The sequence below is a fragment of the Argiope bruennichi genome, chromosome X2 (assembly GCF_947563725.1).
Source record: "Argiope bruennichi chromosome X2, qqArgBrue1.1, whole genome shotgun sequence".
NCBI classification, from domain to species: Eukaryota; Metazoa; Arthropoda; class Arachnida; order Araneae; family Araneidae; genus Argiope; species Argiope bruennichi.
Window position 1 is genome coordinate 33,713,036 of NC_079163.1, and position 25,202 is coordinate 33,738,237.

Here is a 25,202-nt window from a genome sequence, read left to right on the forward strand (position 1 = left end):
TAAATAATGATATTATTAAAAATTTTACAAAATTGGAAGTTATATTAGTTTTTTTTTTAAATGTTATTTCATTATTTAGCGAATGGAAATTTTATTAATTTCTATTAGAATGCTGATATTGTAAATTTAGTTATGGAAGCTAAGAACATGTCCACTTAAAGTATCTATTTTAACAAAAGGCACAACTAGGAGATGTTTGTTGCCATTTTTCAAACCTTATTTGTCGTTGTGCAATTAAAATAATTGATATCCTTTGATACATTACAGTCAAATCGAATAATGATAATTATTCCATAAAATTATAATCAGAATTCTAGCTAATTTTTAGTCAAACGTAAGGAAATTCTAATAAGTTGAAATTTGACAGGAGATAATGTTAAACTAAAATGTTATTCTAATAAACAATTAATTTTTGATTTACTAACTCACTGCTTCATTAAAATATAATTTAATTTTCTATTATGATACCACACGATTGAAAACTATAACGGAAAATATATTCACAAATTTGCCTGCTGCTTTCAAAATTATTTTTGATGCCGTGCCTAAAGAGTAAGCAGGTCACATTTTTTTATCATTATTTAAACATTGCCAGAATGATTATTTGCTCTTCATGACGAACAAGAATGGATAAAGCGATGGAATTTTTGACTATGATCGAGATTTAAAACTTTCGTTAAATATGCATAAAATCTAAAAAATAAGCAATTATAAAGATATTTTATCTTATTTTATTAATTACATATTGAAGTTCCTGCTGTTGTAAATAATTTTGATTACAACCATAGTACATCTTAATAAAAAAAATGTTTCACTATATCCTAATTAACAATAAAGAGCTAAGACTGTTTTCCTTAACACGTTCATAGTCAAATCTATTAAAAAAACAATCACGAATTATCTCGTGGTTGATATTCAACGTCTTAAATATTTATTAAGAGAGACTCCTCAATTATTCCAATATTTTCCCTTCAATTCTGTTAAATATTTACATAAGGAAGATTCCATATATCACATCGGAAGGGATACTGTTGCAAATCAATCTCAATTTTTATCGAGGAAGAAGTTGTTTAAATCATCCTTCAAATATGTTAAATTCGAATCTATATCATCTCTTTCCTATTTTAAATCAAATCTAATTTCGAAGGGAATGAGATAAACTCTTTATCGGAGAATGACATCGCCGAGCAAATTTTCTCACATGCATAATTTGCAAAAAAGGAAAGACTCCTACACTCAACGTTTCAGAGAACCCTTCATTTCACATTATTTAGTGACTGCGTGGTTGTATCGAAGGGTCAATGGGATCAATTGATTTTACTCTCAATATATAAAAGCCATTCATGCGTGGTAACCAGACAATGATTATTATTCTTGTTGGTTCACCTATATATGGATCAATCCTTACGAATCGGTAGGGAAAAAAATAAAAAGAAAAGAAAGAAAGAGAGAGAGATAGAAGGAAAAATAGGCGGAATACCAAAGACAAAGCATGGATCCTTTAATCCCTGGCGATTAGTTTGAAACCACCACCTCGACCATTACCATTCTTCTCATCAGGATAGAAAAAAGGTGGGTAGTAATAACGATCGAGTCGCGGCTATTGTTTCGGGCTTTTTTTTCATTTAAGGATGCTTCCTTGGCATCATACTCAACTGAAATCTGGGTCACCCTACCATCCATCTGATCCCCGCTGCTCCAACAAGTTATAAAATACGAGAAGCATCTCAAAGGAACAAACCCGAATGTGTACGAGTTAAAAGAAATCAAGGTCGAGCATGATTCTTTCTTTCTTTCTTGGTCATTTTTTTATTTTTTAAATTCGAGACAAACAGGTTCGGACCAGCCTCCGCCTCTTTAGTGCCTTATTCCATTCCCCTTGCGGTGCGTTCTTTCTTCGTTTCACTCGTCTTGTCCTACAATTAAGAGGACAGCGAAACAAGTAGGTTACAACTTTTACAATATGCGAGGAATAAAAACATAATGGGAATATGACCAAAATAATAATGAGAGAAAAAGTAATCAGTTAAGGAAAGAATGCCACCCAAAGGTTACGGGCGCGAGAGATGGTGAGAGTTGTAACCATTTCTCATGCAGCATTTCTCAAGGACCCGGAAACAAAACTTTTAAGCGTGCTGTCCGCCACTTTAGATGGGAAAAGCTACAATGCTTTTTATCATTGCAGTGACAAGTCAGAATTCAGAATAAATATATTTAAAATTTTCCGGAATTTAGGAAGGAACCAAATAAAGAGTTTTATTTCAAGGCCCGAGATAAACAAAAAGAAATTATCTGAATTATGCTACTGTCCAACAAAAAATATGCGATAGAAATAGTTTTGGCCAAGTTCTAGAGAACCTCAACGCATACAAGTAAGTTTTACAAATATTTCGAACATTCGAACAAATCAAAAAAGATATTTTTCTTTAAATTGGTTACAAGTATTCAAATTAATCCTTTTGAACATATTCTTTATTTTCAAATATGATTAATATAATTCTTTTCTTATTTCAAACTTTGGATTTTAATTTATATAGTTCTTTCTGGACATTTTATTATAATATTTATTTGTCTTTAGAAAAATCTGCAATACAAAAACTTATAAATCGAAAACTTTGACAAGGGAATTTTATTTTAGTTTCATTGATTGGAAATTATTGTATTTCAGTTCTTTCCAAGTCAAAAAAATTGCTTCGAGTAATTTTGAGAAAATATATATTAGACATGGCATACTTATTTTAGGATCCTTTCTTGAAATTCTAAAATTACAGTCTGATAAATTTAAATCATAGATACTTCTTTTTTCGCGAGTCATATTTGATTTCAATTTTTGCTAAAAACAGAAAATTTGAAGTTTTCATTTTCATCTTGTTTATTGCTTAGAATAATGAACATGGATAACTGTGCCAATAGCAAAGCTGTTTTGAAGTACCAATACAATTAAATTTAAAAATTTGATATAATATTTTTTTCATTTCTCATCGAAATGATCAACAGGAAAAATAATATCTACTGGGAAATCAGGAATAGATTTCAATCTTAGAAGCAATGTTAATGCATTTCGTGATGAGCTGAAAGTAGTTCACGTAATTCTACAAGAAAAAAAAATGTTTCAACTTCCCTATAGAAAGTACTAAAAGCTCATTCACCGTTACGCTGGAATCAGCCTCACTTTTTAAAACACATCTTCCTTGTAGAAAATCAGGCCACTCCAAAGGCATCAAAGTAACTTTATTTTCCGCACAATATTGATTTCAACGTAATGCATGAAATTGCAAGGAATTCTTTCATTTACCTTCAAGACTCTACCAGAATTAGAGTGCCGACAGTTGTCACTATTGTGACTTAAAATTTGGAAGAATTAAGATTTAAAATTCATCAAAACATTTTGTAGTTAGTTAGCTTTAATAGTTGTTGATATTGGCTGTGAAATACCATTATATGTTAGCTGACTAAGATAAGTTGTCTTTAAAAAATAAGTATTATCGCGAATGTTTTGGCAAAAGTGATATCTTTAAAATTGTAAATTAGAGTTATCTTTCACTGATTTAATGCCAGTGAAAAAGATTTACAACAATTCTACAGAGCTGTGTTTAAAATACAAATTCAGGCATTTGTTTCTAACCTATAAACACAAGCCAATAACATTACTGATTAACTCCAGCTGAGTTAATCTGATCTGTGAAAAAAATGAAGATTCTTTATCAATCTCCTACTAATATTTTTAAAAAATGAGAGTGAAATTTATTGGCTCTTCCCATTAAATAGATGTCAGATTAAGATTTTCAAACCTGAAAATGTTACACAAATACCTAATTAATTAATAACAAAATAATTCATAAAATGGAAGATTCAAACACATGGAAACGCAGTTAAGGCTTGACAGTTAAACTAGGTGACAATATTTTTCTAAAGGCGAAGAGAATGAACTTTTTCCTCTAACAAATGATAAACAAGTGTACATAAGAGAGAGAGAGAGAGAGAGAGAGAGAGAGAGTAAGCCTTCAGCAAAACAATGACCTTATTGCGTTTAATTAATGAGTATTGGTAAAAATGGAAAGTGGGTTTCAAATAATCAATTCAGGTGCATAGTTTTAATAAGTGATTTCGTAGTGTTTTTGAATATGAAGCGAAGTATCCATTCAATCATTAAATATTAAAATAATTATTTTTATAAAATAGAATTAGAATTATTTCTTTAGGTAAATAGTATCTTATAAATTTCTCGTACACTAATAGACAATTCATATAAGACCCTCTTCCTGCTTTTTCATGTTCCCTATTATATAATATGCAAATGAGGGCTACAAGCAGTAGCAGATTCATCTCATTAATGCAGTGCTTGCTAAGCAGTGACCTTGGATTTCGTCCATTATCTTCGAAAAACCTGTGCCAAAAATGCGAACTAAACTTCAATACAGGATTCAGTTGCATTAGGTCTCTTTCTTTCGGACTTCGCACATTGTTCTTAGGAAAATGTACAAATGTTTGCCCCTTAAACAATTAAATGGCAAAAAATATACAAAATCAATACATTTTCTGCTTTTAGGGGGTGGTAACATTTAATGGTGCTATAGATATCCCAGCTCAGTCTAGTCTTGCAGATTGCCAAACTATCGCTACTTATACACAACCTTCAAAAAATATAGGCATACTTAATAAAATACTGAAAGATGATTTTAGAAAATAGGAAAAATTTAAATAATCGCTTTTATCAAAAATTATATCGTTAACCTATAATATCGCTTATTTTTCACTTCACGCCCATTACATTCCTTTTAAAGTAAGACAATTACTGGGAAAAATTTAGCAGAATTAGAGCAATTTTCATGTTTTGCAGTACATTTCAAAATGCGGAATTAAGCAGTATTCCGGATGGTACATACCGTTTAGTATTGTATTGAATGTTACCTTGCATAATTATTTTTAGAGTGCTCCGAGCAAGGTTAAACACAAGAAATTGGATTACGATTTGAAAATTAAGCTGTTCTATGAAAGCTATGACTTTCACTATACATTATATGACCTAAACTTCAAAAACACTTTAGAATACTAAGCAATTAATTTGTCATAATTTGTTTCCAAAATTTCCGAAGGAATACATTTGAATTTGTACTCAGGTCTAAATTTAGCACTAAAGAGTGCAACAGGTTCTTTCTAAAGCACATTATCAGTTACCCCGCCATGAATTATCCAATGCTAAACGATAAAGATTTTTTTTAAAGTCTCTAATGAATGCCTCATGAAATGATACTTTTTCTGGAATCCTCTCTGTCTTCCAGAAGATTTACCTTCACCCATGTCCCAAGACGAGAAAATAATGAAAGAAAATTCCCAAGCGATTTATAGGTTGGCGTGGGCAGGCCATATTCGTGGGTGCGAATCAAGCTGGGCCTGTGTCTAACGGAAGAACAGGCGAGTGAACTTTCCGTTCCATTTCCTCAGATCTACACGATGCTGCTGTTGCTGTCTATGGAGGGTCAGCGGCCACTGGAGGTCAGAGACATCTGTAATGGTAGTGGCCTCGATCCCTTAGAAACCGGGTTAGGGTCCGCAACCTTCCCTCTCAGTCTCTGTCTGCATGTGGGACATCGCTTAGGAACGAAAGGGATGTGAACAACCTCACCTGAGAGGATGGCTATTTTCCTCACTCTGTCATTATTAAATTCCGTTACTGGGCCAGTGATGGCAAATCTCTTGTTTGCCCGCACGCTGGCAAGTTTGGGTGATGGGATTATAGAATAAGTTGTATCCGTATCTGGAAGCATGGTAAAGAAAAGGATTTTGAAAAGATTTCGCGAGGAAAATGAATCTATCGAGATGGCAGGTAATTGCTGATCGAAATTAGGGCAGCAATCTGTTTGAGGTTGAAGTAGGAGAGGCTTGATTACTTTTGATGATGAGAAAGTATGCAATGAGATAAAAAGTTTAAATGAGATATTGAAGAATTTGATCTTTGAACAGGTTTTGGGAAGAATGCCATCTGGTATTAACTAGAATTTAATAGGAAAGGATGATGTTGCTCTATAATGAGAATTGGGGATTAAAAATGAAAATAAATAAAGAAAATGACTAGTCCTCAAATCTAGATTTTCATTTTTTTTTTTTTTTTTTTTTTTTTTGCTTTGTTTATGGTATACATTGATGATTCGAAAATAGTAAAAGGAAAAAGCACATTTGTCACTCGCGTCTTAATTTCAAGTAGCAGATCACTGAAAGTTTTATATTATAAATAAATACTTTTAAGAAAACTTAAATGAATTTTTCTGCAGCTCAGGTTTTGCATACAAAAGCACCTTTAAATAGCTGTTTTGAAAAAAAAAATAGATTGAATCTAGACCTTAGTATTATTAACAACATAAATATAAAACTGAGAACACAAAATTAATAATCATACAATTAGATTACAAAAATTGTATGGATAAAAATATTTTTTAAAGAAAAAGACAAATTTCAACAGTTATTTATTTCGTCTATTTTAGAAGTTATAAAAAACGCCACGAATTTGCTGAAACATATATTAATGACGAAATATTTTGTTAAAGTAGAAGTGATATGTATAATTTATAAACAAACTTCATTTAGCAACATTTTTTAAAATTCAGCATTAAGAAATGCTTGCTTCAAAAGAACAATCAAATGCTTACCAAAGAAATAATAATAATAAAAAATTATTCACTTTTCAAGACAATCGGAAGTTTACTTTCTCATGCTCAAGTTCATGGACATTTTATAAACTCTTATTTTTGATTTCCTAACAACAAATGCCCTAAAAGAACAATGAGTTTATGACAAAGAATATTTTGCGGGAGAAGATAAAACAAAATTAAAAACATTAATGGAGATATTACATTTACATTTTATATTTAAAAAAAGTGAATCAAAACAACGGGATAAGGGAAACAACAGAGTAAAGTTCTGGATGTTATACTCAGAACATAACAGACAATGATGATATTCTGAATCAATAAAATTTGAAATATGCAGTATTGTAACATTATCTAATCATTTGTGATACATTGTTTTTTTGATCATTTTTGCATGATGACGATAATTTTTAATGGACCCAAAATGAAAGATTACATCATAAAGCTAAAAATTATCAAACATAACAAATCCGTTGACAAATTTGGTAGTAAGGTTAATGCAAAAGGCAAAATAAACATTGGTTGCGAGTGAATTTTCTTACGGTTATTTGTCGAATTGTAAGAATGCATATGAAAGAATTCCGTTTCTGTAACAGTAAAGCGCGTGTAAAAGAAAAAGAATATAAGAAACTATTCCTGGAACTTAAGATTAATTTTAAAATTTTGGCATTTTTAAATGAAACAACAATTATATTTTTTGTTAAAATTTAATAATTTAAATAATGCCTTCTGAACAAAGCTAATATTTAATATTTGTCAACCTGAATGTGTTTCAATTCTATACAAAGGTTTTCGAAACCTCAATTAAGTGTTCTTCTACGTCAAAATAAATTTCTACAGATTGCTTAAGAATACGAACTAAACTAGAAGTGACTGACTTTCATGGTCAGAAGGACCTCTTTTTTGATTTTGTAACAGTCCACTTGACTGCTCTATTAAATGAGTATTGTCTTCACAATGGATATGGTCTAGAAACTATCCCACTAAACTTTGTTATGGTATGCCTTAGTTTCAAGACTGCCTCGTAAATGTAGTGATCTATTTGAAATTTAAGATTATCTCCTAAATCAACTGCAGAAGTGATCCTTATACATGGGTCAGAGTCAAACTGACCCATTCTGATTGCAAATGAAACGGTTGGTTTTAAGGTCACGATTTGAGAGCGACTTGAAAACCTGTCCATCCATGTCCACCTACATCAAATCACGAAAAGTACTCAACATCGGGAAACATTAACCACCATTAGTCAGTTCGTGAGGCTGCTGACATTGATCAGAGACTGGACCTAATCCTTGTGAGATACCTTTTGAGACATTTTTTTTTGAGGCCGGAATTCGATCACGCTGGATCGTTTAGTGAACTTAAGGATGAGAGGCGTATAAAATTGTGTCTTATATGGAATGAAAGGTACTTTTCTGTTCAAATAAGAACCCTCTATGATTTAAGTTGGTGAAAACTGTTAGGTGATATATACAATTTGTTCACGATAATAAAATGCTCAGTTGGGTTTGCCTTTAATAGTCTCGCAACCAATGAGCGATTATGAATGTAATTATGATTTATGAATGTAAATTAAATAACAGTAAAAGAATCAAAGAAAATCGCAAGCTAAAATTATGAAAATATATGAACAGAAAGGATGACAATACGTATTAATTAATGAAATATTAGTCAATCGAATCGATAGTACGTAATTGACTAATGAAGTATTAGTCAATCGAATACATGCCTTAGAAAAATATATCACAAATGTTAATAGAAATGTAGAAGAAAAAAAAAGTTTTTTTGCATGGAATTTAAAGGATACTGATAAAGAGCCCATTTTATTTTTTTAGAAAAAAATACTAACCCGTTAATTGCTACTGATAAAAACTAAAATATTTTAGGCATTTGTTAATAGAGCTACTATACAAATCAAATTAACTATAAACTGTGAACAATTTATAAATAGCTATATAACAAAATCCTAGAATTAACAATTTTGCGCTATGCATCTACAGGGAAAAAAAAATAAAAATAAACTCTGTAACAGAGAGCAACAAGTCAACAAAGAAAATAAAAAATGGATTTATTCGGTTTTCTCTCCTTTTTTATTCATCTTTTTCACAATAAAACAAATCGACACAATAAAGGATTTAACAACAGCCTTTCAAATTCATCAGAGCGAAAGGATGTTTTGCAAGCAAATCCTTGCTGAACACTAATCTCCTATGTGAGCATTTTTTCATTTGTCGCATGCGTACAGTTATGAATAATGATGACGCGAAAGCACAAAAGGTTGAAAAACATTGTATATGCTTACATGACAAGATGACAATAGTGTTAAAGTGTCGGGCATTTTATATTCTATGTAAAGAAATATAATTCGATCAGATTAAAACGTGTCAATGGAAAATGTGAAAATAGAATATTTTGTCTCTCATCTCGCTAAATCTGATACTCCTTACAATAGCATTAACAGACCATAGAAATTTACACAAGAAAAAGAAACACACAGAAAGTTATTTTTTAAATGAATATACAAGATAGTTTTGTTCTAGCTATAAATATTCTTAATTATTCATATATACCTCCTTTTTTGCTGTTGGTAATTCGAGCTAAAAATTAATAAGCATATTGTATTTCTACTTTAAATATTCCTTTTAAAAATTATAATACTTTGTTCAATTATAGGCATTATCTTTAAAAAAATGATTCGATTTTTTTAATGGTTAGAAATAATAATTATTTTTGGTAAGTTGATTTTAGAAGATCCAGAATTAATTAAGAGTTACATTTTCACTTTTTACTTCACTTTCACTTTTTCAGTTACTTAAATAAGGTAGAGTATGAACTAGCAACCAGAAGTAAAAAAAAGTAACTATTTAATCAAACTATGTTTACCCGCAACAAAACTGTTCAATTAAGTTAGGAATCTAAAGGAAAACTGCTTTACTAATTAATCAAGACAAGGATTAGAGCATTTTCTTCCAATTAGCCTCTAAGACTTTGGCTGATATTTTTTACTATAACAAAAATATCAGCAAATATTTAAGAAAAAAGCTTTACTTCATTTTTAAATTTAGTTACAACAAATTAGTACAAAAATCCAAATTTTTCTGTTAACTTAAATTACATACATTTTAAACTGTTAACTACGGCATTATCTCGCAATTAGTCTCTATAATTAAGCTATAAACTTCCAGCTTCTATAAAATAAATTTGTACGTTTTCAGTAGCAAAAAATCAGCATTTTGCTCACTTTTTCGAAATTAAACGTTAAGGTATAAATTTAGATATATTGTTTTCTTCAAAGCAAATTTTTACCTACGGCTTAATCAAACTCTGAAGTTGATAACACGAGGCGTTTTCCATAGGCATTACCTATGTAGGTCGTTTCATTAGTAACTGATTAATAACAGTTCGGACTGTCGTTTTCGCGCAAGCTGGTTTCAAATCACAACCTTGTTATTGAAAGCCGTTTAATTACTCTCGTTTAAAATTCCCTCCTGGTCTGGAGAGTTCAACAACGAAGATTCAGTAAGATACATTTTGTATTCAGTTCAAGATAAACAGGGAAACTTTTCCGATCGATCAGCATAAATTTGGTTCCGGTGCATGTGGTTCTAGGAAGGAGGAAATATGACGACCCACTTCTAGCACTAGGCCGTCGGTGAAAGCAACTCACATATTTATCACTTTCCTTTAAAATGCCTGCCTGAAGGGGTATTGCTTTCGAGTAAACTTTCAAAGCGGATAATTAGAGTTTAGCTTTAAAAGATTGGGTGGACGGCAGCATATAAAGAGATTTTTTTTTTCAGAATCATAGTTAAGACGTTGAAATCAAATTTTGATCACGTATAAATCAAATAAATAATGAGCCTCTGTCATTCATCAATTAACCAAAAACAAAATAAAATATAAACAAAAGTAAAAAGAAAACGAAAAATTAGAAAAAAATTCGTAATATCAAAATAAGTAAAAACATGATGGTGATTTAGATTAAGCAGAAAAAAAAAAAGCAAATAATTAATCGTACTACAATTGACCAATCAGAGACTCCATGAAAAAACACATTTAATTATATACCTTCGCACAAATAGACATGATTAATCAGTTGGGTGGACTTGAGTATGAAAAACGACTTCAAATAGAAACAGACAAAATTGAAGAAAAATCTAAATGGATTTCTAAACGAGCATAAAAAAATACTGAATATTTACAAATATATAAATTACAAATTTTAACCTTAAATTTTAAAGTTTTTATATTTTTTTATCATTTATATTCAATAGTTTTTAAAATTTATAGGTAATCAACGGCTTTTCAAAGCAGCTTTTCTAAAATCAACAAATTTTTAATTCTTTAAGTATTTTTTTTTTAAATCAGTGAAATCCTAATTTTTAAGGAATAGAGGTAAAATTCACGGAGTTCAAATCAACACTATGTATTTTTTTTGTAGGAAAGTTTGGACTCGAATCCTGTTCAGGTTGTTTCTTTATAAACCATGTTAAGTGACCCTTACAAATTTAAAGAAAATAATTTTATACCAATATCTCCTCGTGGTAGACTGAGATTATTATATATAAACTGTAAACATCAACAAACAGAATTGAAGGCTTTCTTTTTTACGTTTTTTAATAAAATGTGGAGAAAGCATATAATGATTATCTCAAAAGATATTCTTTTTGAAACTGACAGTCAAACAAATACCTCTGAATTACTTGAAAACCATTTTAATCATAATAGATTTAACTCTGCTATTATTCCTTTCATAAATTTCATGGATTTAAATACTTGTAAAAATCCTTTCATTAAGATATTATTAAAAAAATTTCAGTAATTTGCAAACTAAATATTAAATTATGCGCTAACTTTTAATAATGTTGAACCGGAATTGTGAATAAGGACGCATCTGTCATATTACTTAAAAATACCTTATGAAATATTTGAATAAAGCTAAATTTCCGAAAGCGATGAAAACAATTGTGTTTCCGTAATACATATTTATATAAGATCATCAGACCATTAGCACGTCTTTCCGGAAATAATTTATTTAAATATTTCGAAATAGAGGATCTTTCGCAGGATTTAAAACTCAAGCTTTATTATCAAAAGCGCATTTATCAATCAATGAATTAATTCAGTAAATAACTTTCAGACCCGCTAATGAGCTGTTAGTTTGCGGCATTTGTTTTCTTAAAGATCATCAGACCATTAGTGAGTCTTTCGCTAAATAATTGTTTAAATATTTCGAAATAGAGGATCTTTCCCAGGATTTAAAACTCAAGATTTATTATCAAAAGCATATTTATCAACCAATTAATTAATTTAGTCAATAACTTTCAAACCCGCCAATGAACGGTTAGTTTGAGGCATTTGTTTTCTAAACGGTCATTAGACCGTTAGCTTTTCGTTAAGCAGAAAGTTTTAATGCACAAAAAGCAAACTGACAATCGCCTTAAAAAAAAAAAAAAAAAAAAAAATCAGAATTTATTTGCATTAGTACCAGCTTCATTAATAACCAGGCATACAAACAAGAGAAATGGAAAATAAAAACAAAGAGCTTTCAGTTGATTTGTTGTCAAGATGAGTTTAACGGGCGAAACCAAGAATGAGGACATTTTCTAATGCAATGCTCTCACAAAATATTGCCGGTCAAACTATGGGAAGCTCTTAGGAACTTAAAAAGGACCGGTTTTCAACCAGTGGGCTATCAAAACGGCCTTTTTTTGCTCGTTCTTTGTTGTGTCCGATGAACGAGTTACACTTTTCCATTTTTTGCGTTTTGTTTCAATTTAGAACAGGGCTCGAGCAAAAAGTGCATTAGGATAACAGTCAGCAACTCTTAACAATAAGATTTAAGGTTTTAATGCATGAATACATGAAGTGATGAGCATTTAAAACGAAAATCTAACGTAAAATCCAGTTATTTTAGTTATTTCTTTGCAATGGAGTAATTTTTGTTATTAAGTTTATACATTTTTGGAAATCTATCAATGTTTATATAGATTTCTGACACTAAATAGATAATTTAGAAAGAAGAAAAATGTTATGAAAATTTAAGCATTTTTTTTTTTTTTTTTTGTTATGGAAAAAAAACTTTAGAAATAAATGAGTCTAATATAGACTCAGTTAGGCACGCTAAGACAATTATATCAAAAGGCTCTAAATAAAAATGAAAGAAGTTCATTATATTATTAAAGATCGTTTTTCTTCTATTTGTATTATAGACGATTTAAAGTAAAAAAAAAAAAATATGGGATAAAAATTATATTCTTATCTTTCTCTATATATTAACGGAGATTTGTTCGAAAACGTAATAAAAGCCTTTAAAATCTAAAGTCACCATTATAATTAATAATTTTTAAATGATTTTGAATTTATATATGGATAATGAACTTTATGGAATAGCTAAAGAAAAACATTTAATACCTTAAGGATCTTATATAATTTCCTGACAAATTAACTTTTATATTTTAACTCTAAACAGGCGTTTCAATAGTTGCTAATTAAAAATTTTGAAACAAATCATTTCTAGATAACTATTTATTATTTTTCAGTCCTGAAATAATCTAAGTTTTGGCTTCTTTAAACCTTTTTTTAAAAAAAAAAAAAACTAAGTAATAATAATTAGTATAATGAATAATCATAAAATGTAAAGTTTTCTTGTAAAATAAATTAAAATTTTAAGTTTTGTTCTCATTCGAACTCGACTACAAGGTAACTAGTAAGACAAGGCCGTGGAATGCCGATTTTTAAAGGTGACCTTGAATTAGGTCAACACGTTTCAAAAAATTTCTTATACTAGAGTCAATTTAAGTATTCGAAGACTGAGAATTGGTGCTAATATTTACATGGCATAAGAACCTAATAGAAAATGGAGTATTCATTAACTTCCGACATCTTTAAGAAATCTCATTTTATCTCGGAAGAAAAATTAAACAAGTAAACGAACCGCAACAGTAATTAATACTAATATTTTTGTAAATTTCTTGATAATAAAGTTCGTTTTTGTTCCAACGATAATCAAATAAAGGCTCCTTAGCAATGTGAAATAAGGGAATTAGTAAGATAATTGAAAATATTCAAAGGCGTCTTTAAATGAGATCAATAGGTCTCAATAACATGCTAAAAAGGCTCATGTTTTTATCAATGGAGACTGAACTTGACGTTAATATTTATCATACAAAGAATTAGGATAAGATGGGATCTCTGTCAAATACAGAATTCGCTAAATATCATTTCAGCTCCCTTATGAAACAACAATAGAATCATAATCGTTCCACTAGGGAGGGGTAATAAAAGAGATATGGACAAGAGAGAGGGAGGGGACATCAAAGTGGAAAAGAGGGGAATAATTAGAACACTATTAAAAAAATCTAAGCTCTTGATTAGCAAACAAAAACTGAAAAAAAAAACATACTAAAGAAAAACAGGGACATAGAAAGACATGTCAGAATACTATGCGATGGAGCGGTGGGGAGCAAATATTCCGTGGGAAGCAATCAGTGATTGCTTCGAAATCAGGAGGAGTGGCGTGCCGTTTCTCTGCGTAATAAACAGGGAATTAGCGGCATAACGCCCCTAGTCAACTTTCGATGGACGCTTTTTAGTTGTAGAGTTGGAAGAGGAAAAAGTTTCCATCTCTGGGAGGCATCTCTTCGCGAAACATTGACCTACAACAGGAGTAATTCACACGTGACGCGGGTAAAAGAACTCCGACCAAAAATGGAACAGAGTTCTGTCTTGACTCTTCTCGTCGGGAATATTCAGCATTCGTCCCATCAGTGTTGGGCATCATAAAGGCGATTGTTTCGCTAGTTTCGGTCACTGACCCACTCAGCTGAATTTCGGTTGGAAATAGGGAGTAGAGATTTATCCTACGTGTGGGATTCGAATTCTTAAAAATTAATTGCTATGGATACGTGTTTATCATAAAATAAAGTAATGAATATTTATTGGTTATGGAATGTTTTCGAACTCAGTTCTTGTGTTTAAAGTTAAAGGAATTTTGGTTCGATTATTTGAATACGGAATGATGGTTTTAGCATTTTTCAAATACAAAATTAAATTTAGATATTTGTAATTGTAATGACAATTGCATACGAAGGATGAAAAATTGTTAATGTTAAAGTTGAAAACATGCGAAAAAAATTGTAAATTTAGTTTGAATTTAAATGTTTAGTTTTGAGTTATAAAGATAACACGAAACAGTTTATTATTACAATTCAACAGTTATTATGGCCGTACAAAAGAATGGATTTTTAACAGAAGTTTTGAAGAAAACGATATTTGGTGGGGATTAATGACATGTTACACATTTATAGAATATTGAAAAAAATATTAACATTTTAATGATAACATTTAAACTGAGATGTATACATATGTTTTACTGAATACATAATTATTCGTCAAATACTTCCATAGAATATTTGGCAAGAGTAACAAATTTGTAAGCATTTTTTAAAATTTTAATGAATTCATTAATACAAATTTTAAAACACTCTTCTCACTATATTTAAAGAAAAGAAAAAGACAATTCCTAGACAATATTCCATTTAAGACTGAGCTTTGTGGTATTAAAAGATGGTAGAACTAAACTGTTTCAATGCTCTCTGGCTGAAAAAAACCGATTTTATTAATTAAATTAGCATTAAAAAGAAACGAAATGTTTTCTTCAAAAATTTGCTTAACATGACGAAGCTTCAATCGAATTGAAGGTTGAATGTGGAATATCAGAGCAGATATTAACTATCTCGATATTAACAGTATAGATATTTCGTTGTGTTTAATCTAAACATTCTAATTAATTTAAACTTCGTTTATGGACTTTAATGTGCATTTATTCACGTATTTGTTTTAGAAGTTTAGCATAAATATGCTAAAAGTTGTCGAAAGGTAAATAAAAATGTGAGCCTTTTGAATTTAGTTAAATTTTCAATATAATACTTTAGCATAAGAACAAAACATTTTTATAGTTAATATCGATGGTAGAAGCAGCTAGGGAGAACGAAAATAATTTTAAATTATAAAAATAAAAATTAAAGATGCCAATAATTTTTACTGATTAAAAAAAAATCTTCCAAAATTGTTTTGATAGATGAGTGCAAATTAATTACAGAAAATGCAAATTTCCATGCTTTAAAAGTAAAAGAATTCGAATTCCTTTACCAAATTCTCAGAAATCTCTAGAATTATCTTTAATTTAGTACGTTACTGTAATGATTTTGAAACGATTACAGTTTTCAAATTTTCGTTATATATTTCGCCAATAGATGGCACTGGGAGCGAGGAGATGAGACTCATTTGAGCGAAAGCACGTGCGTTAGAGATAGAGCGTCTTTACGAAATTTGAAATTATTGCTACGAAAATTTGAAATCAATGCTGAAAAAGCGTATTCCTTGCCCAGAGATTATGAGAATTATTATCTTTAAAATATTTACTTTTAATGTAAGCTTATTTTAAAGAAAGTCCGTTATATGAAAAATAATTTTAAAAATTCAGCACTGCGAATTGTTCCAAGTTCTCTACTCCTTAAAGTTTGAAGTAACTTAATTTCAAATGCTATTTTTGTTACTTTTCAATTAATAAACCCATGAATATCAATTTAAAAATATAATAGAGAACCACGCTTTCAATAAAATAAATGAAAAAATTATTGTCGAAGTAGCTAATAATGCGTAAGTATCCTCATTAAATAACCAAATAATAATAATAATAATAATAATGCACCAGAAAAAAAAAGTTTTAAGTTTTTGATTAGAAAGATAACCTAAAATTTCACTTAGGTTATTAAAAGTGGATTTGCATTAATGTTTTCTTGGTAAATTTTAAGCTTGCTAATATTTTAAATTTTATTTTATGAAAAAGTGTTAAATATATCAAGTTATCATAAAAATGCATTAAAATAATTTTTAATTGAAGCCTCAACTCATAGAAAATTCAAGAATCGAATTGATGATTGATACCGAAATATTTCTTGTAGTTCACTTAGAATTTGGAAATCCTATTATATTTATCACTTGTCTAAAATTCGTTTAAAATGAAATATGTTTCTAAGAACGTTAACTGAAGAGCAAAAGAATGTTAACTGATGAGTTAAAGAACGTTAACTGAAGAGCAAATAAAAATAATCAATTAAAATTACCGTTCCGGATACCGATTTGCGCTTCTTATTGTGCAAACGTTTCTTTCGACATATTACGTAAAGTAAAATTAAAGCATGAAATCAGTTATTGATTCAAAAAAACATAATTGTTCACTTCATTGTGAAATATTGATTGTGTCGGAAATAGACTAAAGATGATGATACAGTAACGAAAATATTTTTGATTATACATCTCACAACGATCAATATCGATCCAATAAATAATTATAGCATAAATCAATAAAACATTTTAATAAAAAACATTAAATTAACAAAATTAATACGAGATTTGCAATGAAATATTTTATAAATGATACCTGATATTTTTTAAAATAGTAAATCGTATTCAGAATATTAAAAAAAATGAATTACTTAAATGAATTAAAAAATACCGTCTACTGAACTGGTAAATAAATAAATAAGAAAAAAAAGTAAAAACAAAAGAGAACAAGTATTTTTGTTACTGAACCGAAAGTTACACCGGGAGTGTGAAGCCCCTTTCGTTATTTCCGGTAATTTCATCGTATTCCCGCGTAACTTCCCTGCCAGCAGTAAAGCAGCATTTACATGGGAAGAAAAACTGAGTGCGGAATGCGATTTATACGGCACAAGTTTTTTTTTTAATGGGTAAAATGTCATTAAATTTTAATCAAGAAAACGGAGAAATCTTTTTCACTTTGAATGAAATGCGCTTTAATTTTCGAAAGAGCCAGATGGCAACGAATTTATGCACATGTCAGTTGAAAAAAATGTATAGAAAATAAATTTCGACATGATAAACATAATTTTAAACGAAAATTGACTTTTTTTTTAATACACAATGCACAAATTTAAATGCCTTCCCTCCAGAAATAACTTTCTAAAAAAATTCAGTTTACTTTTTCACAAGAATTTAAGCAAGACAATCTATAGGTTAAAATAAAAATAATAAAAAATGTGCATTAATATAATTTTATAATTAAGTAACAAACTAATCAAGTATTAAACCATTAAAGATCGCAGTTCACTTATAAAGTTACTTAGTTTATGAATAAGTTACCTAGACGATAGTATGACAGAAACATTTTCATGTAACCTCGCTGTTAATTTCATAATTTTTATACGAATAAACGATTAAATTAAATATAAGCAAAATAATATAATCTATTGATATTAAAAATATATAACTTCAATTCAAGAAATTAAAAGACAACGAAATAATTGAATTCCGTAAAACTGACATACAAACATGTAAAAACAGAAATAATATAAAGGCATACACTTTTTTGAATATGTCAAAAGTTATTAAATATATATTAATAATGTATATTTAAATAATCGAGATTATTTTTAAAAAATCAAAAAAAAATTATTGTTAAATGAACAATACGTACAGAAGCTACTATATTACCTTTAAGTAATGATTAATTAAAGATAAAAAATTTATGAAAATCTAATACGAAAGCAGGCAAAGACAGGAAAGTGAAACAATAAAAAGTTAAAGAGTAATGGAGATACTGCACTGAAATAACTTTATGAAAATTCTCAAACTGTCTTCAATAAATCAATGTAGCGTAAACATGTAATATAAAAATAAAAACGAACAATAACAGCAAACTATGTTAATAACTATTATGTATTTTCATTTGAAACAAGATTCTGAAAAAAATGAACAAAAGAAATTGAAAAGAAACATTTGGGTGTCAGAAAAAAAAAAAAAAAAAAAAAAAATACCAAAAATTGCAAAGAGGGGGGGGGGAGATGGGAAGACAAAGTATCAATATCTAACCATATGCTCTTAAGTTTTAGTCGAACAACCGAAAAAGTACCGCACAAACAGTAGCTTTTCGTAAACTTTTCCGAACAAACAGCTTTATGCCAATAACTCTTAAAAAATTTATTTAATCACGCCGTTAAAGCATATTTTGAATTTTACGCACATTTAGCTATAAAGAATTCGTCAAAAACAAAAGTCAGTTCTCTTTTGTTAGAACTGTTTAAATTTCACAAGCGAATATCATCGAAAAATTATAAACAGGAATATAATTAAATTGTATGAGTATTCCACAAATAATCGAGAGAGAGAGACAGAAAAGACTAAGGCACTGATGCTATTTTTCAATAGGAAAGTTCAAGAAATTGTTTCAGCATTTTATCTATAAAAATAAAATATTAAAATATTTTCAAACTGTGCGAAAAGTTTTAAATTGAAAGCGAAAAGGCAAATTCTTTATACAAAATCATGAACAATATTAACAAGACACTATGTTTCAATAACCGATAAATATTTGGCAAATGAAACAACACATCATTTTGAGGAAAAGAGTAATTTTCCTTATTTTAGAAACACATGGGAGCGAAGTTTGTTCAAAAATTAAGTTGAAAAAGGCGTTTATTAAGGTATAGAAAGGAAAGAGTAATTATTGTCAACTAATAGTTCATTAAAAAACAAATGCTTGGAATTGAGCAAAAAAATAAAATAAAATAAAAATAAACTAAGCAGAATCGGGATAAGTTCCCGAAGCCAAGAGAGCTGACGAATCTGACAAGTAACCAAAAATAGACTCACCTTCTTTACTCAAGACGGTCCTGCAAATCTATGGCCATCCATCGGAGAAAGCACAACGTGCGTGAGAAGTTCGCGCAAGCGCACTTTCTGCTCTTTGACGTCACAGAGCGGGAGCCAATGAAGGAGGCCAAAGAGAGAACCTTTGGGTCAGGTTTCAACAACGGCGACAGGTGAATTTTTTTTCTGCGCCAGTGTTGGCGATGTAGCGCTTTTTGGAGCAAGACTACGTCGCGATGCTTTTTTGGATCAGCAACAGGCGAAGGTCTCGGTCAAGCTCTCTTTTGCTTTGCGCGCAATTGGGATTCGTGTGGGTGAAATAACAAAGGATTTTTTTTTCTATTTATTGCGGAATATTCAAATGGGTTGAAAATCACAAAAATAAGATGCAAAAAGGTAATAAAAGAAGCAGTGGTGTTGTCTTGAAAATAATCCGCGCCTGCCCGTCACGTAACACGCTATACAAAGAGAAGCGCGTTGTTTGACAATGCTCAATTTAATCTTTTTTTTTTTTTTTTTTTTTGCTTTGTGGTTAAAAATTATAGTAATTCAAACCTTGGAAAAAAAAAAAAGAAAAAGCGAAGGAGTAAAATTTTATTTGAAACAATCATTTTGTAGACCTTCACTCAACTATACTTTGAAAAATTATTTTAAAAAATGCACAAATAAATTCTTGGACCGCTCTTAATAACTGAAAAAAAAAGCTTCTGAAACATCTGCTCTTTATAGTTAGTAAAAGATTTTGAAGTAATTACCAGCCAGATGAGCAGTGGAGGAGAAAGGGTAAGTGGGCCTTTCTAGTCCCTCGAGGATTAAAATGGTTGATTTGTATAAGTGGCAAATGTTAATTTGATTTTTTAACCCTCTAATTGTCATTAGTGACTTAAGAAATGTAAATGGAGCCCTAGACAAGGTATCATTTTTTTTTGTTTGCTTTAATATTTTTGGCTTTAAAAAATTCACAAAGACTCATTTATGGGGAGTCTGTGACCCCCCCCCCCAAATGCTACAACATTGAAGCTAAGAGAAGTCGCTAAAATCATTCACAAATAGATACATCTAGAAGTGAAGTCTTTCAACATAATAGTTAAAGAAATCTCGCCATATATAAAGTTACCTGACATATAAAATTTCATAAATTTCGAGTGTTATATTCTATATTCTAAAGTATTGTGCGAGAAAATATTGAATGATTTTTAAAAGATTTCCCAGTTAACTAACTCACTTCTTCCAGTTTTAAGCATTTTCCTACATGTTAATTTGAATTGGTGAACTATAAATAGGCGAACAGTTTTGTACATATTCTTCTTTCCGACAAACGATAAAAAAGTTCCCACTTTTATGTAAATCTCCAGTCATATCTTCATGGGTGCATATGTTTACACAAGACAATAAAAATAAAAAGTAAAGAGAGGAAATAAATTATTTTATCCAGTAGATGGGTATACAAAACAGGGTATACATAGATTTGGGTATACATATATACAAAAAAGTAAAGCAGTGAAATACTGATAGAAATATCGTACTATTTTATTAAGAATGAAAGGTGATAAAACTATCGAATTATTTTCAGAAAAGTTATGATTTTGCATTTCTGTTTTACTGCAGAATCATGAGAAAAAATATGTTTCAATAGGTTTTTTCAGTATACCAACAATTAGTTTCTGCTTTTTACGTTCTTAAAAACTCCTTGTTATTTCCTCCTGTTTAGTCTTTAATGTATGATTTATCTTAGTTATACTAACATCCCGTTTGGAAGTAACGCTAGGGGTATTTTACGATGAACTTCGTAATTTTGAAACCGGCCAGACGATGAGGACGGCATTTTAGCTGGCGCCTCTTCTTTAAGCTTTCGCACCACATCGGGAGCCTGTTACGGCCGGTCAGAGTTTCGCCTACGGCAACGAGAATTTGGCAGGCAATAAGCTAGTGTACGGGACGGAATCTTTTTTGGAATCGAATTCTGAACCTGGTGCCCACCGACCTCCAATCCGCGACGTGTAATTTATTCGGCATAATAAATACTATGAAATCTGCTAAACCATTATTTCACAAATTCATTACCAGAAATTCTGTCATAGAATTAGATTATATTTAAAATCATCCATCGGCTGATATGAAAGCATTAAAATAGTGTATTGTCGTCATAAAAATACAAATGCCTTAAAATTTCAGAACTTTATGGCATTACAAAATTACAAAATTTCGTTTCCAAAACATAGAAATAATCAATTGAAGTAAAAAAAAAAAATGGATGCTTAGTAAACACATATATAAATTGGAATTAGGCTGATGATAAGGTTTCCGTATCATTTAGATTAGATTTATTTACTTTCTTTGCAAAAGGACTAGTCGTGGACGGGACTCGTAGAGTCAACTTCAGACGACGATGACAATACCTGAACCGGAATAATTTGGAGAGTCGTCTCAGTCATCTACACTTATACCTGGAAGCAAAGCTCTTCTCCTTTATGGAAAGTGATTCAACATTTTGTATTTATTTATTTTGTAGATATTTATTGCACGTAATTTATAATGAGGATCCCTGTAGGCAATATGTGAGCATAATTCGTGAGTTACATTGCGAACACAAGAATAATAATTGAATAATTAGACAAAAATTAAGAACTTTGCGATTTTACTTTTTTTAAAATTAACTTTTATAACTTGAAACACTTGTATCGATCAAAAACTTAAAATCACTTCAATTATTCGCAAGAAAGGGTTAATTATTATAACAACTTGGGGGGGGGGTTCTCCCTTAAACTTTCTCCAATAAAGGTCCTGTCCCCCTTCAACCTGCATAAAATTGTAGACCTTGGATAAAACCTCGAATGCCTTGCCCGGCATTGGCGAACACAAGATGCAAAATATAGATTTCTAGCGTCAATCTACTATTTTTACTGAATCTATTGCGCGAGTATGTACTTCGGAAGCCTTTTTTTCCAACTGATGAAACCAAAATTTGACGCATAGCATCAGTTGCAGCCATGAGATCACATACCAAATTTCATTGATTTAAATCAATGCGTTTATAAATTATTGCATTTACAAGCATATGAAAGCGCAGAACGACATGCAGTCAACCCTTTAAAAAATTTAGTTAAAAGTTCGAAAGTATTTACATTATAGTTGTTAAACCTGCGTACCAAATTTTATCTATCTAGCTCTTACGTTTTATAGTTATAGAGTTCCCTTGCCTTCTAACAGCCGGAAAAAAACGACTTCTTCTGAATTGATTTCGTTCAAAAGTTGACAAAAATCTGCACATTTGGTCTAAGGAACAAATTCCAAACTTCACCCGCTCTGAGCTACCGTGTGCATAGCCAGACAGATGGGCAAACAGACATAACACCAAAAATGTGTTTTGAGAACTTAGGGCGGTATGAAATCTCGAGTTCGAATTGTTTGACAGTTTACAATACTTCCCCTATAGTTCGTATACCAGAAAGTAAAAATCGACGCATAATTTCCCACACGCATTAAACTTATATTCTACGCTCGCAAAATGCTTTTGATAATATATAAACTTATATTCTACACTCGCAAAATGCTTTTGATAATACATAAACTTATATTCTACACTCGCAAAATGCTTTTGATAATATATAAACTTATATTCTACACTCGCAAAATGCTTTTGATAATACATAAACTTATATTCTACACTCGCAAAATGCTTTTGATAATATATAAACTTATATTCTACACTCGCAAAATGCTTTTGATAATACATAAACTTATATTCTACACTCGCAAATGATTTTAATAATACATAAAAAAAATCTTGTTATTTTTAGTTATATAAATTTCCATTGTTTGGAAATCCGCCGCTCACAACGGAAAAGAAACACGAAAGACAGAATTATTAAATAAGTAGCGAGAGAGGAATTTTTTATTTGTATTGATTCCTTGTCAGCTACCTTCAAATAACATATAAAACATTCATTTCCTGAAAATACAAATAAAATTTTCTGAGGTTTTTACCAGAGTTTTACGGTAATGTAATCGCGGTTACAAATGTCTATAAGCATTCATAACCAAGAGATCTAAATTCATATAATTAACACACGAATAATACTCATTAAATCTACGTTGAGGAATCAGAACTAGTTTACGCTACACACATTAAATGTTTAAAAATAGTTCTATTTTAAGAATAATATCCAGACAAAAAATGGAACGTCCAGATACAGTTATTTTCACAAATATTACTTCATTAAACAAGAAATTAACTCAAAGTTATCAAAGACTATGATACCAAAAATAGTGCTCACTATGTTAAATAATGCGTTCTTTCTTAAAATAATTACATACGAACACTATTACTTTTATTACAATCGTATATTTTTCTCATACACGTTATACTGCACGCGTTACTTTATTCTAAATTTTTCTCACACTTTGTCACGTTGTTCTCCACAAGAACTCGTTCCATATTGAAAATTAGCAAAATTTTCTATCGTTCGTTTATTTATGCTTTTTCGGATTTTTACTCAGAGTTTTGTCTTCAAACGGCATTTCTACTTAAACTAAGTGCTTTAAACCTGTTTTCCGAAGAGGGTATTCCTTATCATGCATGTATTCGTTGTTTATTGGGAAAATTACTAAAAGTTCCCTAAGTGCAAAATCTCTTTTGATGCTTTAAAACACATTTACATCCATTAAAAGATTTTCAGTCAGATTTGAATCGAGACTTAAATTATAGTAACATTACAGCGGAAAAGTCTAAAGAGTTGTTTTAATGATCGTGAAATATCAATGCTATATTTACATCGGGCAGAATATTCCTCCCTCTAACAGACTTAATAAATTACTTTAATTGTGTATTGGAGTTAATTAAGCTATAATTAAAAGTCCTTCCTTAGTAAATAATGTTTCGAACAACCTTCAAATGAATGAATTCGAATTTTCATGCTTCTATGACTGATCCCTTTTATAAGCTTATGTACCGGAAATAAATTAGAAATGGAATGAAATAAATGCATAAACTAGATCTATTTTACATATTTTTATATTAGAATAGGTACTAGAATAACTAAGATGTTTCCTAAGAGGCAAAAGATACAAATGGACAAAAATATCTTTGAAATACAAACGCAATAAATATACAACACATTTATAAGATTATGAATTAAAATTTAGCTTGCTCTAAAAATATCTGAAGTATAACAGATTAATGCTTTATTAGAAAATTAGTCAATTAGACTGATTTAATTGAGAATTTCACTAAATCCTGAATTTATATCTAACGGAAAAAATATATCTCGAGAAAAAATGTTATTTTCTGAAAATAACAGATGTTGTAACAGAATTTCGGATGTTATAAGAGATGAAAACAACCAAAATTACAGATGTTTTCTTACAAATGTTATAATTCTGACAAGGCGATTAATGCATTTATAAGTATTTTCTGCTCGCAACAATTTTTGCTATAAAATGTTTTCGGTAAAATCAATTTCGTCTAAAATGTTTTCAGTAATAAAAACATATTGAAAAAAAGAAAAACAAATATAAATTTTCATGAAGATTGATTTATGAGGTATAGACAGAAAATAATAGATGAGTTTTAAAACATTCATTTCAAAATACGTTTTTTTTTTGTTATATTTCGTTATCATGTTAATTTAATTGAATTATTCTTTTGGAAGCGACATTAGGATTATCTCTCGATGTGCCTTTTAAATGCCTAGGTTGGAACACTCCTCTCCAGGTTTCCATTCCACACAAACAGAAGAGTGTTTGGCTCACGATTCGGATTTAGTGCACGTTATACAGACATGCGCCGTAGATCCTTGATCAAATTAGATTTTGAGCCTAGAGCTCTTCCGCCAGGACTTCGCCTCTAGAGCTGCAGCGAGCTTCTTAAGATGGATGAAG

The 25,202-nt window shown here is 30.0% G+C and overlaps 1 protein-coding gene across 3 annotated transcripts in view; it reads right to left on the reverse strand.

Annotated features, from left to right (window-relative positions):
* LOC129959976 (myocyte-specific enhancer factor 2-like) overlaps positions 1 to 25,202 on the reverse strand; it is a 348,098-nt gene that overhangs the window by 44,721 nt on the left and 278,175 nt on the right. The window contains exon 1 of one of the 3 annotated variants that reach the window (XM_056072925.1): positions 19,326 to 19,424. The exons of the other annotated variants lie outside the window; for them this stretch is intronic. The gene's annotated coding sequence lies outside the window, so the exon portion shown is untranslated. Of the gene's footprint in view, positions 1 to 19,325; positions 19,425 to 25,202 lie in introns of those variants that run through there. 3 annotated transcript variants of the gene reach the window in all.